Source organism: Ovis canadensis, chromosome 8, assembly GCF_042477335.2.
Source record: "Ovis canadensis isolate MfBH-ARS-UI-01 breed Bighorn chromosome 8, ARS-UI_OviCan_v2, whole genome shotgun sequence".
NCBI classification, from domain to species: domain Eukaryota; kingdom Metazoa; phylum Chordata; class Mammalia; order Artiodactyla; family Bovidae; genus Ovis; species Ovis canadensis.
In genome coordinates, this window is record NC_091252.1 from 36,846,570 (window position 1) to 36,854,283 (window position 7,714).

The 7,714-nt window shown below is 46.5% G+C and overlaps 1 long non-coding RNA gene across 1 annotated transcript; it reads left to right on the forward strand.

The window, feature by feature from the left end:
- Positions 1 to 4,212, forward strand: LOC138444731 (uncharacterized). The gene is made up of 2 exons (XR_011258564.1): positions 1 to 253; positions 1,460 to 4,212. It is a non-coding gene; the product is annotated as an uncharacterized lncRNA (long non-coding RNA).
- The last annotated feature ends 3,502 nt before the right edge of the window (positions 4,213 to 7,714 follow it).

The window sequence follows — 7,714 nt, forward strand, 5'->3', positions numbered from 1 at the left end:
GAACAGCCCCCTGACTGAGAATGGGACAGAAGATGGGAGGGTTTGATCATAGGAAGAGGAAAATCATCCAGAACTGCCTAGAAGTGAAGGTCTGATCAGGTCAGCCTGCTGGTCCAAGATGGCAGCAAATTGGGGAAGACAAGATGGAGACATTGGACAAAGAGGAAGAAACCAGAACTGGGATGAAAGGAGCCCTTTGCTGAGGCTATTCAAGGCAATGGGATGACCACCAAAGAGATGACTTTGGTTATGTGTAAGGACTTAACCATTCATTTCTTCTGCAGACATTTTTTGAGTACATACTGTGGGTTAGACCCTGTGCTTACCACTAGAAAGCTAAGGAGACAATTAGTACTCCCAGTCTAGTTGCTCAGTTGTGTCCAACTCTTTGCAGCCCCATGAACTGTAGCCTGCCAGACTCCTCCATCCATAGGATTTCCCAGGCAAGAATATTGGAGTGGGTTGCCATTACCTTCTCCAGTGAGATGGAGGTCCATAAAAGATAGTTGCAATAAGCTCTCTGTTGGGAAGAAACACAAGGGGCAGCAAAGGAGTGCCAAATGGCCCAGAATGGGGAATTCAAGGGAGGCTTCCTGGAGGAGTGGGTGCCTAAAGGACAAGCAGAGGTGGATTATGTAATGCATAATGGTAGGCTCACCATTTTTTGCCTTCAGTTGTATTTTCTTCTAATCCCCAGCTTCAGTTAGGGGCCAGAGAGAATGTGCTTTGAATATAGAAGGTGTTCAACAAATGCATCTAAATGAAGAGAAACAAAAACCAAGCAAAGAAAATCTAAATCTCGTTCTCCTTCCTCCCCCTCCCCAAACACAGACATTAGAAGGTATATAGGGAGCATCAGTTATTCTGATTATTGTGCTGTTAACTACCCAGATGTGAGATAATACCGTAAAAGGACAGAATAAGGTTTTTGACTCCAGCAGTCCAGCAGCTGGAATGTGATCTGAATTATATAGAGTATGAGAATAAGAGAATTGCAGGACTTGTACACTTCCTCTCCTAAGAATAATTAGTAGGGAGTTTTCTTCCATTGGTGACCCTGTTGTCATTCATTCCTCCCCTCCCATTTAAGAGGCTATTTTGTTTGAATCATCAGGTAATATGTAAATTCATGAAAGCAGGTATATATTAGCAGATGCAAGGCATTCCGGTTGTTTTGTTTTGAAATTTTTTTCCTTTAGTTAATTATCAAGTGCTTGCTATGTAATAATCAATGAGCAGCTAATTGGAAGTAAGAGGGAATGAAATGGGTATTATTCAGATAGTGTTTTTAACAGAAGGCATACATGTAATACTGTGGGGAAATATTACTAAGCAGCAAGAGATTTTATCGTGTCTCTGTGTGTGTGTGTGTGTGTGTGTGTGTGTGTGTGTTTACTGAAGGATTCATTTAAAGCCACTCAGAAACTAAATCCAGATATGTGACTCCTTTCATTTTCAGGCTCCTCCCAAGGGGTAAGCGCTGGAAGATGACAAGAGAGAAGGAAGCCCCTAGAGATCGCCCTGGAACCAAACCACCCTAAATGGAGCCGGGAGGTCTGTCAATTCCCAGAGAGCAACGAGGAAATGGTAAGCAAAAGGCAGCAGTTGCCTAGAGAATTAGGGAATGAATAACAATGCTATATGGTAAATTAACCATGTTACATTGTGCACAGCAAAGTGACGGAAAAACCCTGTTAAAAATTGAATAATAATTTGCCCACATCATTTACGTAAAATGCATAATTTTCCTACTTCAGTGGACTTTAGTTTGATTTAAAATATGGACGACTCCAGTCCTGTTCACCAAAGCATAGTTTTTGAGATAACTGAGAAGGGGGAAAGGAATCAGACCATAAGCAGCACAATCCTATGTGAACCACTTCACCTCCCCCCTCACCTGTGCATTTCAGAAAATATTTGTTTATCCCTTCCTGAAGGTCTCTAAGTGAAAGTGCAAGGCATCCATCACTGTCACCACTGTCACTAAACCATGACCTCAGCATGTTTGAGAGGGGGAAAGCAATGCTTCATTCTATTCAATATTTTTCTGCTCTAATTCAAATAAGTACTTGTTTCTGGATACTAGGGAAAATGGAAACGCAGCAAAGCTGTACTTAAAACAGCAAGCCAGGAACAAAAGCAACACGCTCAGCCAAAGGAGACCTTGGAAGATGCGGAGATAAAACAAAAAGCTGTGCTTGGCTGGGACTCTCTTTTGGAATCAGGTGCAAAATGGAGAACGCTGTTCCAATTGTAAAGATTTTGCAATCTATAATATCTGGAATAGAAAGGCATCATGTCATCTACCTTGACATTCAGAAGCTGTGCTATTGCTATGAGTTATGATACTTGTTCCTGAACCAGAGTGGTCAAAGGGGGGGTGGAATTCCTGTGGTGGACCAGAATTAAAGCTCCACTTAAACAGTGCTTTCCCATGGCAATCACTGTCCATTTTCCTTCCCCCACCTGCCCCCGCTCCCCACCCCCACCAGAACCATAGAATTTTTATTTAGATATTCACTCATTCTCTTCATCCCCATCTCTCTACAAAGGGTCATTATTTACTTATTATATTCAGCCGTTAAATGTCAACTTTTTAGGACAAGTGTATAGCTGATTATCTGTGCTTCTCATGAAGACTCCTTTTGTTGGCCAAATCCTATTAAAGCCTTGCTGACCCCAAGAAGTTGGATCTTGAACCCCACAAATCTCAATACTTTTTATCTCTTGGGTGCTCATTTTGGTTGAGCAAAGGGGCCTCCCTCAATCCTAAGACTCCTCCCCACTTCCTCCTTTTCTCCTAGTAACTCTTGCCACTGGCCAAAGATTTATTAGACCCTAGTTTTGTCCCTATGCCTCTTGCCACTAGCTATAAATTGCCTTTTTGCAAATTAGAAAAAGCTACCCTACCTCAAGACACTTTGCTGCCATCTGCCAGAAAACTATTGTAATAAATATGCCAAGATCTCATGACTAGAATGTGAATGGTGCCCCCTAGAGTTGTGCAGTATACAACTGGCGCAACTGTATATGACAACCCTGTACTTGGAAACCCCCTGAGCTATCCTGGAAGCTGGTTGTATAAATAAGAACACACTGGGTCAGTCTTGCCTTTTTATGACATTTGGCAATTTCAAAATCTAAATCACTTGGCCATGATCAAAAATTGCTGAGAGGCAATCTCTGGAAGAGACCAAGAGCCCCCAGGTAGCAATACTCATAAGAATAAAGGGTTCTTATTCAGCCTGAGATTTGGCCTACTGGCTGGGTATATACAGCCCAAACCACCTTGGCTTGATTTTCAGGAAGCATCCCTTAGAAAGCTGGTAAGTCTCAGTGTTGAGGGTAAAGGAGGAAAGTGAGCTTGGCCTATGTTTAGGTCAGCCTTTCCTCTCCCTGGCATCGGCTGCTTCATTCCTGTTGATCGCTCCATCTGCTGTTCCCCTCCCTCCTTCACATTCAGTACAACCTGCGTGTTCTAGTGATCTTTTGCCACAAAACAAACTACCCCAAAACTTAGTGGCAGAAATAGAAACAGTCATTTATTTTGCTCACTAGTCTGCAATTTGGACACCATTCGTCAGGGACATCCCTGCTCCACATGGCATCAACTAGGGCATCCCTGTGTGGCTGGAGGACCTGCCTTCCCAATGGTGTACACACAGCCGCTGAGTTGATGCTGGCTCCTGCAGCATCAGGGAGTTTGGCTGGGGCTCTTGCCAAGGGCTTTGGTTCCTCTCCACTTGGGCTCCCAGGTGGCTGTGGGGGCTTGCTCACACCATGGAGCTCATGCTAAACCACCAGTTGAACCATCCCAACTGACTCCTCATGAAGCAGAGACAAGCTGCCCCTACCAAAAGTAAAGTGAAAGTGAAAGTGTTAGTCGCTCAGTTGTGTCTGACTCTTAGCGACCCCATGGACTGTAGCACGCCAGGCTTCCCTGTCCGTGGAATTCTCCTGGCAAAGATACTGAAGAAGATTGCCATGTCCTTTTCCAGGGGATCTTGCCCCCACCAAACCTTGCCCAAATTTCCAATTTCTGAAAAAAATAAATGGCTGGTTTTAAGCCACTAACGCTTGGAGTGGTTTGTTTTGCAGCGATAGATCGCCAGAATGCACAGGTGGAGTGTGATGTGGGTCCACTGCTACATCTTCCTATGATGCCTGTAGGTGCATGGAGTAAAGGAAGCTAAAAAAAGAAGAAAAAAAAAACTACATTTCCCAGACTCTCTTACCATGAGGGTCGTGAGTGTCAGTCAGGCCATCCTAGCACAGAGTTTGGAAGGCAAACGTGAGACAGAAGCCTAGTTCCTACAGGCTCTGTGTGTTTTCTGTTGGAAAGCAAGGCCGTGGGGCCACCGGCATCCAATCTCAGCTTCATGGTGTCAGTCAGTTGAGGAGGTGGCAGTGGCCCCTGCATGTCCCAGCATGCAGGCAGATGTTCCCGGCTGTCTGACCAAATGCTGGGGTATTGCAGCTTCCGTGTTCTTGGGGTCAGCAGTGCCAGCGGCAGCCCCTGAGTCCTGCCTTCCTGAAAGTGAGAAAGGTGGCAGTGGTGCCACCACTCCCGGCAGGTCAGCTCTGCCACAGGCTGGGGATCGTTCCTAGAAATCCAGCATAGAGGCTTCCCTTCCAGCCATCCGCCAAGTTTGTAATTCCATCTTTTTGCTTAAAAACCCTAGTCTGGTTCCTATTTCCTATATTAATCCTTCAGTTTATGAATCCTGCATGCTGATCCCTTCTCAGCCACCATCGTCCTTGCTTGCTTTCTCTCATGTACTCACTCCTTTGACAGATATTTATGGCATACCTACTCCACCTAGACAGCACATTAAAAAGTAGAGGCATCACTTTGCCAACAAAGTTCCATATAGTCAAAGCTATGGTTTTTCCAGTAGTCACGTACAGATGTGAGAGTTGAACCCTAAGGAGGCTGAGCGCTGAAGAATTGATGCTTTTGTACTGTGGTGCTAGAGAAGATTCTTGAGAGTCCCTTTGACAGCAGGGAGATCAAACCAATCAATCCTAAAAGATCAAGCCAGTCAGTTCTAAAGGAAATCAACCCTGAATATTCACTGGAAGTTCTGATGCTGAAGCTGAAGCTCCAATACTTTGGCCACCTGATGCGAAGAGCCAACTCTTTGGAAAAGACCATGAAGCTGGGAAAGACTGAAGGCAATAGGAGAAGGGGAAGGCAGAGGGTGAAATGGTTGGGTGGCATCATCAGCTCAAAGTACACGAGTGTGAGCAAACTCCGGGAGATGGTGAAGGACAGGGAAGCCTGACATGCTGCAGTCCTTGGGGTCCCAAAGAGTCAGGTACAACTGAGTGACTGAACAACAACTCCACTGCCAGGCACTGTGCTAGACCCTGGAGAAGAATCTGTGAGCTGAACAAGCATTGGCACTACCCTCATGGAAGGAGTCAAGACACAGACCGGGAAGCAGAGAACTACAATCCTCAGGCCAAGTCAGCCCCTGCCCATTTTTGTGGAAAAGTTTTCTTAGCACACAGCCACACCCATTCACTTCTGTCTTGGCTCTGGCCGGTGTTTCGCTACAATGGCAAAGTTGAACAGTTGCAACAGAGACTGTATGACCCACAGAGCTGAAAATATTTACCACCTAGCCTTTCACAGAAAAAGTTTGCCAACTCCTGCATTAAATAAATAAAACTCCAAGTCAGGCTCCTGGTGTACCCACATCCAATCAATCACTCTGTCAGTTCTGCAGACACACACGCCAAGCTCAACTCTGAGCACTCCATGTGAACCACCTTACTTAATTCTCACAACAGCCTTTGGAACATACTGTTAAAATCGGAAAGCGTGGGGAGAGGCAGGGGTCAGGGTGACTGGGTAGTTGGTAAAGCTTTAATGGAGATGATAATTCCAGGAGGAGGAGCTAAGAGTAGGCAGGAGTGGGTGGGCTCGTGTAGACTCGGGTGGCTGAGGCCCCCACGGACGCCTGTGAGAGGCTGTTCTGGCCAGTTTTCAGCGTAGTGGGGTGGGGAAGCATGATTTCAAGTCTGGCCTGATTTCAGGGTCAAATCACAACTCTTCCACTATTAACTGTGTGGCTTTAGCTACATCACATCTCTAAGCCTCTTAGCTTCCGTCTCTCACAAGTGAAATGGGCTCTTGTGAAACTGAAGTCAGGGCATATACATGCAGCGTCGAGCCTAGGGCTTGGTCTGTGGAAGGTGTCGGATCCACGTGGGCACCTCCCCTTCATCTTTGGTCTGTCCTGTATGTGGTGGAAAACTACCCTAAAATCTCAGCTGACATTGTGTTATTCTCCTCGTTAGAAAATATGATGGCTTCCACTGGCCCCCACTAGTGGAAGGAGACACTAGTTTGGAGGGGCTGCCCAGCACACGCCTCTTTAAACTCCTCCCCACCCCTCGCATTGCATTTTCTACTGAAAGTCAAGTTTTTACCATGTAACCCTCCTGATTACCAAAACAGCTGATGATACTGGGGACAGACGCCTGACAGGGGAACCAGTCTGTTGACTGGCCACTAGCTAATGGAACTGTGTCCAAGAATCAAGAGGCTCTGGTGATGGATGCTGGGCCTACAGGTTAGGTTGAGTCAGGATCAGAGATGGCCCCATGGAGAGCAGAGCGAAGCAGTGGCTAGAGACCAGTGGCCACCAAAGAGTGAGTGGCTGGGAACAGCTGCTGCTCAGCTCCTCCATCTGCAGATCTAACACTACTTCCAGAGAAATACACCATTTCTCTGAGATTCCTCAAGCCCCCGCAGACACCATTTGTCCCTTGAGCTATTTCCAGGGAGTGTAGGCCCCTGCAGTCCTGCTCCACTGTTTGCCTCATCTCTCCTGCCTCCACCATCACCCCTGCCCTGGATCCTGTCTGCGCTGCACTGCCCGCAACTCCTCAAGCACACTCTGTGCTGCGCCAGCCTTTCCCTCTTGCCTGGAATGTTCCTTTGCCCTCTCTTCTCTTCTTAACCACCCATCCATCCTTGGAGGCCTCGCTCAAACATCTCCTCCTTCCTCTCTGATCCCTCAGTCATAATGGTAGCTCCTCCCAAGAGCTCCCCACGTTGGGCTCTGGTCTCCCCAGGGTCTCCTGCGCCCTCCCCGAGCGCTCCTCCTCGTCTCTGTGCTCGCTGCCAGTAGGAAGTTAGCCCGTGCTAAACACTCAGATACAACAGTGAATTTATTCCAAGGGTTAGAAAACCTCAAATACGATCCGAGTTTCTTCCATAAAGACTATTATGCCAATATAAGGCATTGTTCATTAAAATGGAAATGCATTTAGAGAATGCTTCAGATTAAAGGGATAAAGATCAAAGGGTGCATTTTTGGCCAGGAGTTCTGAGTCATACAGACCCAAATAAATTGTAGACATTTTATTTCCTGAACTGATTGGAACCATAACACTGGATTTGGTGCTGGAATATAAAACTTGCTGAAACTTTTAGCCTGGTGGAAAGTTTGTCGCCTCTTTATGGTAAATGGATGTTCTCATCTGACATTAAAGTGCCCGTGTCTCCTGCTGAAACTAGCTAGTCAATCCGGAAGGCCTGACTTGGAAGAAGCCTCCATCGTTGACGGGGAACCTGCAGAGCCCTGCCCTTAGAGTTTCAGGCACACCCGGCTCCCAGCAGGTCAGGAAAGGGCGTGTCTGTTGCGTGTGGACACATGTCCACTCGGGTTCAAGATCCTGCAGGTCTGTGTTGAGAATAGAA